General features: G+C 37.0%; 1 long non-coding RNA gene across 2 annotated transcripts; it reads left to right on the top strand.

Moving 5' to 3' along the window:
- Positions 1 to 601: 601 nt before the first annotated feature.
- On the top strand, positions 602 to 2,751 carry LOC118169189. Of its 2 annotated transcripts, XR_004751958.1 has the most exons (4): positions 602 to 782; positions 945 to 1,034; positions 1,163 to 1,287; positions 1,904 to 2,751. It is a non-coding gene; the product is annotated as an uncharacterized LOC118169189 (long non-coding RNA). The 2 variants fall into 2 exon arrangements; XR_004751957.1 differs by having other exon boundaries at positions 602 to 1,034.
- The last annotated feature ends 6,600 nt before the right edge of the window (positions 2,752 to 9,351 follow it).

Genomic DNA, 9,351 nt, shown 5'->3' with positions numbered 1-9,351 from the left:
AGAATGGTAAAAGTCCTTATATATACTAGCCATGTATCCATAGGTTTCACTTCTAATTGGAGTTCATATGTTCGAAGGATTGCACAGGCTGAATGTAGGCAATTTTTCTTCCAAGGGAGGCACAGTTCTCCAAGTCAGTATTTCTCTCCTCAATACACTTTGCTAAATGATACCAGGTAGCAGAAGATGCAACATGATCTAGACAGAAGACTTATGCTAAAGAAAGCAAATGAAAAGCCAAAAACCTTCATAAAGTATAAATTTATTCTCCCTAGTGTCTCTGCCTGCCATAGATGAAACAAAGTTCTCTTCCCTTTTCTCTCTGACTGTTTGTGATTTATCCAATACTGACTGGGAAAATCCAGATGAAAAGATCTCCTTTACATCACTAGCATTTTCTCCTGTATAGTTCAATACATCTTATGTCTTTGGTAATTGCCAGTGCATTTATGAATTAAGATACAATTCTGCCACAATATGTGAAGAAATGCAAGTCACTGGAGTCAAGAAAATTATCAAATTTCTTTTTATTGGTTTGCTTTGGTATCTGCTTTGCTAGGGGCTTATACTAAGTGCTTCAAGAAATGTAAATTTGTACAGAGTACCCCTTTCTGAGTTTAATTTTCCTGGCGTTGAATAATTTACTTTCTAACACTTGTCTGTGTACTACTCCACTTAAAAGTTGCAGCTTTTGCTCCTTATTGTTCACATTAAGACAATTTAATTAGCTGACCTTTCTACCTTCCTCTAAGAAAAGAACATTAAGTGTTCTAATTATTTAGGTCTTTCAAACATTTTTGCAACCACATATTGATTCTAATTAGTGTTTCTTTCTGTCTAGTTTTAATTTCCATCAGATTTATCTCTAGCTTTAAGTTGTTTTGTTTATACATTTATCTACAAAAGATTTCTGATTTTATTATTGTTCCTTCCTGCATTCTGAGTCACCTTCTTATGAGCAAATTGCCAGTAGAAAACTCTCTTCCTGACTTCAATGAGTGGGGTGTTGAAACTGCACTTTGGGCAGAACTTAGGTGAATTCTTCCAGAAAATCTCATCTCCATTAACTGCATGAAACCAAAGTTCATTTCTTTCCACATTTTTTTTTTTTCTTGATCTCCATTCTTCTGCTGCTTATTAATCTGCTTTGCAGATTCTTCAGGCTTTATGAAACTGGGGGCCTTGTGTTAAGAATTTTGGGAATAGAGTGCAAACTGTATTCTTGGACGAACACCTGTGATGTAAAAGGCCATAAAATGGGCACATCTAATGTTGATCATGATTAAGGTGGGTTGCTGCTCTCTAAGGTACTCGGTTATTTACAGCACTGCTTTGAGCTGTTCACAATATCGTTGTCGAGTTATTGGTTATATCCATTGATGAGAATATCAAAGTATTTCAACTCCAAGCCTAATATATTTAGATCACTATGTAACTTCTCCCTTCCCCCTGCCCCAGACAAAGTGACATTAAATAAATCAGGTGATCTATAACATTGTAACATAAGGCAAACAGAGCCTCACCTAAAACATCAAGCTTATCTCTAGGATTTCCTGTGTGATTACTTTTTAAAATTTTGTTATTTAAAATTTAGTAAATAAAATTATTATTCCACCTCCCCCCCCCAAAAAAAAAAAAAAAAAAAAAAAAAGACATTTCTATCTATATCTTCTATTAAGCAAAAAGCTTGACAGAATGTAAGGATTTAATTATTTACTTTTTTTTTTTTTTAATGTATACATTGTAGAGAAAGTATTTGTCTTTAGACAAGAATCCCTTAAAAGATAAAAAGGTTTATTTGATAAGAGACTGCTGCCTTAACTTTCTACAATCAAGTACTCCAAGCCCAACAGAAGATGAGCCAACATTCACCAGTTAGAATGAAATTAACCTTGTACAATAGGACTGGGAAAGATTCCCAGGACACCAGACATCCTATCAGGGAGAGCCAGGGTTCAGGGTAAATGACAATGACACAACAGTAACATCTGAAGGACATCTGCTTCTGACAAGGATGCTCATCTTCCTGCAGTGATTGCACTTGTGCATGCTTGAGAGAGTAAAGTGGAAGCTGAATGACTTCTGGTTTAGATTTTAATTGCAAGAAGCTGAGGTTTGGATGGCAGAAGGTAAAATGGTATTTTATCAAGGTTATCCTGGAGTAACTTTCAAGAATTACTTACTAGATTCCTCAGGCGGACAGAGAATGAAAGAATAGATTGAAGGATAGTAAATCATATAGCTTTAAGAGCTATATATATAGCAGCTTTAAGATGGTAACAGTTTTCTGGTACAGTGTATGGAATTATTACTAGTGTTGATATTTTGTTGACTCGTCTGTGACATTATCTGCAATAGAAATAATTAATAGGATTACATTTTTCTGGTAAATAATATGAATGGTGTATCAGTTTGAGGAGAGAAAGAACACATCTGTAGGGACAGAAAAGTTGTCTTTGTTGTTAAAATGCTTGTATGCTAGTGTAATGGGTTAGGTGGTAGTGCTCTGCAGGGATTTTCATGTGAGATGTATGTGGGTTTATGTTCTCCTCTTGTACAGTAATATAGGAAGTAACTAAGAATTTTTAATGTACCTTGGTGTTGATTTTGGATGCTATAACTACTATGAGAATAAATATAAATATTCATTTTTATGGAAACTGAGCATGAGTCCACATCCTGATTATGTCTTTGTTTGTATTTAACACACACAAATAAAATCATAAAAACAATTCTAAAACAATAAATACATCCAACTTTCTTCTGGTATTAAGGCTCCCCGTTTGAAAAGGGGAGGGCAGCAGGCTCCCTATATACAGAAGTGTATGTTTTGCATTTTATTTCCTTGATGTTGTAGAAACGGATTCTTGGAAAACAGCAAACACTCTTGACAATCATTTAAGAAAAACAAATTTTCCCTTCCCCTTTGAAATGTTGTTTTAAATTAGGAACAACAGTACTGATGCCTGTGAAGGCAGTCTCATTGCAGATATGTGCATTTTCGGCATTGTGACTGAGGCAAGATGGGCTAAGCCTTCTTTTTGCTGAAACTGACACATTTGACCCTGTTTATTTTGATAATTTACTTCTCCTCCTCCTCCTCCTCATCTGAGGTGTCTTTTAACTACATGTGATTTTCCATATGCTTACTTGTGAGAGAAGCATTTCTGCTCTGCATGTAGGAAGCTGAGGAACAGAAATGCTGCAGATTTGCCCAATAACACAACACAAAGGAATATGAAGGATAGGAAAATAATTTAACCACTTTGACTTTCCAAGCTCTTTGTAAAAACTGTGGGCATATTTACGAGCTGCTGCAAAAATAATAACATTTTGATGTTTTATTTTATCCTCACTAGGTAAGATCATTATAACCTTGCTCAGCCCTTTATCATAGAGAATTTAATATTTTATTTTTAATATTTGCCTGCAGAAGCAAGATTCCAATTCTTGCAGGAAGTTTTTAGGTATGAATCATTCAGTTGATTTTTAAAATACACTTAATTTTTAAGCATCATATTATCTTTGCTTAATTCTATACAAAATCTCCAGCACAGGTTAAGCCAAAAGAGAAAAAAAAAAAAAAAAAAAAAAAAAAACGGTAAAAATAAAAATAAAAAATAAAAAATGTTTTTTTTTTTTTTTTTTCTTTTTTTCTTTTCCCCTCTTACTTTAACTTATCTTCATACAACACCACCCTTGCTGTGAAACAAACAAAAAAAAACAACACCACTACTACAATAACAGAATCCATTGTGAGTTTGAACTTTTTAACAAACAAATCCTGTCCATTTGGTTGTCAGAGAAATTATCTTAAACGTGGAGACAAGAAAGAACTCGTCAAGCAAGACAATTACACTAAAACATCTGAATCAGTCAACTGCATAATGAATGTAAAGGAAAGCAGCTTAACATTCTGTTAGACAAATGTCTTATTGACCACAACCACAGCTGCTGTTGCTATTGTTGGCTATCAGGAAGGCTGGAGTCACTGAAGCTTTCCCTGGTGTTTGAAGCATCCTGAATCTCTGATTCTCCCAACCCTTATATTTATTGGAGAACTGTATCCCTGCTTGTATAGGGTAAAAGGATGTTATAGGAGAATACTTACCTGGCATAACTACAGCTTGAAACACCTGCAGCTAATAAAGCAGATGTCCCTATATTCACCAGTGCTTTGAATTGTTGTAATAGTTTTTGGACCATAGCTGTTGGATGCAACTTACTCCCGAGGTTCATTTTACAGGGTGCTTTCTGCATTGTCAGGCAATTCTGAAAACAGAACAGAGTACTGAGGTACAATTCAATGAGTAAATTGAATATTCTGCCCTATATATCAGTCTTGGTTCACTTCAATTAAAATAAATAAGTAAATAAATAAAATTTTAGTAACTGTATTCTAAGCATTAGCACATGGGAGACAATTCCTAAGCAAAGCAAAGGGAAATATATGAAATAACAGAATGAGAATCTGGAAAGAAATAGCGGAGATGTTTGTGTTCATTACATATCATTTCAGCTGAAAATTCCCTTTTAAAAGACACTTCAAATACAGTAGGATTTCACAAATATTTCACCTTTTGCCAGTTTTTTGGTGCCAGAGTAACTTCTGCAGGTTGGTATTGTTTCATGAGACATTTGCAACTTGAGCATATACTGCTGTAAATGATAATAGTGATTAATGCAATAAGTCTTTATTTTTAATGCCCGGAGTAGTAACACAGTATTAATTTTGCTAAAAGTGATGAGAATGTGACTGTTAGGCCTCTCTTATGTAGAGTATTAGATTGAACGTAGAAGGTCATGTACTTATGGCAACTCTCATGACCATTACTGTATACCATGGCACTTGAGGTCAAGAGATTAAAAACATTTGAATACTCTGCCATCCAAACTGCTAGAATGTGGCTTCCAGACAAGGGAATCAGAGAGGTGCTTCTCAAGCTGCTGACTAAGATTTTTCCATTAATTGTATAGGGACAGCAGGTAGTATGAAGGCTCAGTTAATCACTGCTATGTAAAATGCAGGTGCTGTGGTAAGTGCACATACCACCACTAAGTCATGCTATCAGTGTGTATGAGATTCCATGGTGTTCATTTTCACTAACAAAAGGTGGACAACTTCACTGGGAGGAGAAAGAGAGCTCTGCATCACTGTTTAACAAAGGCAAGAGGCTCAAAAATAGTCTATGACATTGATTAGTATGGGCCATAATTTGTTGTACTGTCAAAGAGTCAGCATGCCAGTTGTGGGAAATGATGAGCAATCTTAAAAATGATTGTAAATTGCATCTAACTGATTGGCAAAGTAATCAGCCAAAGCTAAGGGAATCAACACTGGGCATGCAGAGCATCTTCTACCATCAGGTTGTGCAGCCACAGCAAGTTCAACAAAAAGTTCAGATCACTGTGCAAAAGAGCACAGACTTGACAGTCAACCCCATGCAAACACTTCACTTAAGTATCATCGGGCATTTTGTTTCCTCTGTTACTTGTTCATGGCTAGTATCCAGCCACTCAGAGCCTCTTCAAATGCCTGCTTGTGCACTTTATACAACAATTTTGTTTTATTGGACATTCATTACAGTGCCCAGTTTCTGTGTAAAATTGCCATAAAATTGCCATGTACTTATTAGGAGAAATGTTGGCACAAGATTTTTTTTTTTTTTTTTTTTTTTTTTTTTTTTTTTCTCAAGAGGTTTCTCTGCTCTTTCACTTGCCTATTGAGTGACCACTAATGTGGATGAAAAGTATGGGATCCTGGGAAACAGCTAGGAAACAGTTCTCTGCCAGAGTAATGATTCTATTAAGATTATTTTGATTAGTTTTACAAAGTTGGTTAAACATGGGTAAACTCAACAAAATAATTATATTGGTAAGATAAGTTCTGTGGGGGTAGTATATATGGATAAAATATGTAATCTCTACATTATATACAACATTTGTGGAACATACTTACTCTTTTTGTGAAGGGCCTTCCTAGACAATGTGATTCTTTTATAATAGGAAATGAGTTAAAATTAGGTGAAGCTTGGTGTATAGAGATCTTGAAATGTTAATTTTACCAACTAATGTGAAAATTTTACCTCTTTCCCAGACTGAAAAATAAGGGAAGTGATTAATCCCTTAGAAACAGACCACTGGAACCACTTCATGAATCTCAGACATCTAGTCTATTTATTTATTTATTTATTTATTTATTTATGCAAATGTTCAGGATTTGTTTAGTGTTGCTGCAATTATTTATGTGGGAAGATGCAGACAATAAGCACAAGAAGACAGAAAATGTTGGCTTGAGCTATTCAGACCATGGTGCAGAATGACACACTTATATGCACTGCTCACGACTAGATCCTTGTGGAGCTCTAAGTCCCACTAAGTGCTCTTGAAGAGTATGTCTTCATATTTTTTTTGGTTCAAAGTGCAAAAACGGTTGTGTCTGCCAGAAGTGCCAGATTTGGCAAGAGACAAGGTTATGTATTGCATGTCTTAGAGTGTGCCAACAGCTGAGTAGGGTTGTTGAGGGAAAAAAAAAAAAAAAAAAAAAAACACTGTGGATCACGTTTTAGGGGTGTGGGAAGGAAAGATAACTATCTGAAACACTTCTCTATACTTTATTCTTAGAGGGAAATAGTGGTTTTCTCCAAAGCAAAGCCTGAGAGCTAACCAATACACAAACTGGTGGCCAGGGCTTGAGCGGTGGCCAGGCTTTACCTTCATTAACACAGCAAGAGCAGATCAAGTACTTTGAAGAAAGTTATGCCAAAAGTATGGGCTTCAGACATGTCAGGTGTTTTATCTTAAATTAGTTCTAGTCCACTCTGTGGACAAGATACCTCCAGTATACATGTACCCTGAAATTGTCCATAATAAAAGTATGCCTTCAAATGTCTTCTCTCTGAGCTGTAGACCTTTCAACAGACCATCTTCAGAAGTGCCATGCTGACCTTTCATCTGTCTCATGGAGCTGATGGTAGGACCATCAGCTCTGACCAAAAATCTGCCCTGACCTAGTACCTAGATTTTGACTGAAACACATAATTCAGAGAGAGATCCTGTTCTGCTGTTCAATAGCCCCAAATCCCCTGCCGCAAAGGATCTTCATAGCCAAGCTTTTTTTCTTCATGGAGAAGCATCCCTTCACCTATCTATGAAGCACTTGGATGTCACTCTCTTTGTTTGCATGTGCAAGGGTGAAAGGCAATTAATTGTTCAATGATGGACTGTATAGTGGGACTGTCATGATCAAATTCTTCTTTCTCCAGTTGCCCTTCAATTTGTCCCAGAGGACAGTCCTGATGCAAGGGCACTTGGTTTCAGAGAAATGCCAAAAACCTGAAAGCAAACAACACCTAAAGATAAACAACCACACACCTGCAGAATGTATTTATTTGGTAGAATGTTACTCCCTGAGAGAGCAGTCATGGCTTCTTACTTTTAGGGAGATGAACATGGAGAGATATTAGGGAACTGAAACAGCATCTAGAACTTTGGGCAGAGAAAAATAAGAAAGGTGGGAGGTGATAGACTTAATTTTCAGGGCTCCTTAATATAAAAAGGATGTTAAGGTACTTAAATGCATTCAGAAGAGGTTAACAAAGCTTGTAAAAGGGCTGGAAGGCATGTTCTATGAGAAAATCATAGAATCATAGAATACCCCAAGTTGGAAGGGACCCACTGTGATGTTCAGCTGCCTAGCGCGGTAAAACCACCACAGTGGCTCATCAACTCCCTTGTCCACACAGGGTCACCCAGAAATCAGATAATATGTCTGAGAGTATTGTCCAAATGCTTCTTGAACCCCGTCAGGCTCGGTGACATGACCACTTCGCTGGGGAGCCTGTCCCAGTGCCCAACCACCCAGTTGGCAAAGAACCTTTTCCTGATATCCAGACTGAATGTCCCTGTCACAGCTTCATGCCATTAAGAGGCATGAGAAGAGAAACTGAGGACACTTGGGTTGTCCAGTCTAGAGAAGAGGAGGCCGAGAGGTGACTTCATTACTCTCTACAGCTTCCTGAGGAGGACAAGAAGATCTCTTCACCATGGTAACCAGGGAAGATTCAGATGAGACATTAGGAAAAAATTCTTACATTGAGGATGGCCAAACACTGGAACAGGCTTCCTAGTGAGGCGGTTGATGTCCCATGCCTGTCAGTGTTCAAGAGGCATTTCAATAATGCCCTCAGTAATATGCTTTAATTTTGGTTAGCCCTGAACTGGTCAACCAGTTGGTTCCCTGCCAATAATCTGTTCAAATTCTCTGTAACAAGGGCTGCCTTCTCACTCCAGAGTTTGGTAGTTACAAATTTTGTTAATTGTGCCCTTCATCTTCTTATATGTGACTTGAAAGGGACATCTAGTCCTGTCATACACAGCAGTATTTGTCTGATTGTCAGTGTCCTAATATTATTGCCTAGCTTTAATGTTGCTGTATAACTTGTTAATTGTATCATGACATTGGTTGATAAGAACTCTGTTTTCATTGGGTTCCCTAGAGGCATCCCACTAAAACTTGAGGCAGAAGCTGTTGGCATTGTCATCAAGAATGGATAGAAGTCTGAATGCACAAGGAAATAGGGAGTGAGAACAGGGATGTAGGCAGATGGAATTTCAGAACCAGGAAACTGTAGAGACGGTAAAGAAGGTAAAGGTAGGAAAAAAAGCTGAATGAAACCTCCAAAACCACAAAGTCTGTAGGACTATTTCACACAAGATATGAAAACATACAGTGTATTTGGAATTTTAAGCATAATAGGAAGTTCTTCAGAATGTTATATATATATATATTTATTTTTCCCCCCATACATTCTGAGTGTTGGCATTGGAGTTGGCATTGTCACAACTTGGCCATTAGTTCAGACCTTTACAATGCCAGTGGAGTACATTAACCATGTTCCTGTAGTGAATCATTCATCTTAGCTTCATACAAAAGACATCCAGTTCATGAACACCAGAACTGTTCCAAAACATGAACTGGAGATGGTGGGTAAGGAATGAGAGATATGCTTGAAAAAATTACTGTCCTGCTCCAGTACCTTTTAGGAAGCTGAAGTACTTGGCTGTACAAGTGTGTACAAAGGAAAATGTCTTGTATGAATAACATAAGGGTAGGAAGGAAAGCTGCTCATAGAACACCAATCAGCAAGGTGCCTTTTATGTAAAGGTTTGCAGTGGTTTCTCCATAATTTTAGACATCTACAGTATGATAGTGTGAGGACAATTGTATAAACATATATGCATACACATGTGGGTATGTGTGTTTTGACATGTGTTTTTATGAAAAGAATGTGTTTCTGGGAAACAATGAAGAGAATGAAAAGGAGTAGAGACAAATGATTCCCTGTATTC

The sequence above is a fragment of the Oxyura jamaicensis genome, chromosome 1 (genome assembly GCF_011077185.1).
Source record: "Oxyura jamaicensis isolate SHBP4307 breed ruddy duck chromosome 1, BPBGC_Ojam_1.0, whole genome shotgun sequence".
NCBI classification, from domain to species: Eukaryota; Metazoa; Chordata; class Aves; order Anseriformes; family Anatidae; genus Oxyura; species Oxyura jamaicensis.
Note: the sequence above shows the minus strand (reverse complement) of the source record. Positions and strands in the feature narration are given on the sequence as shown.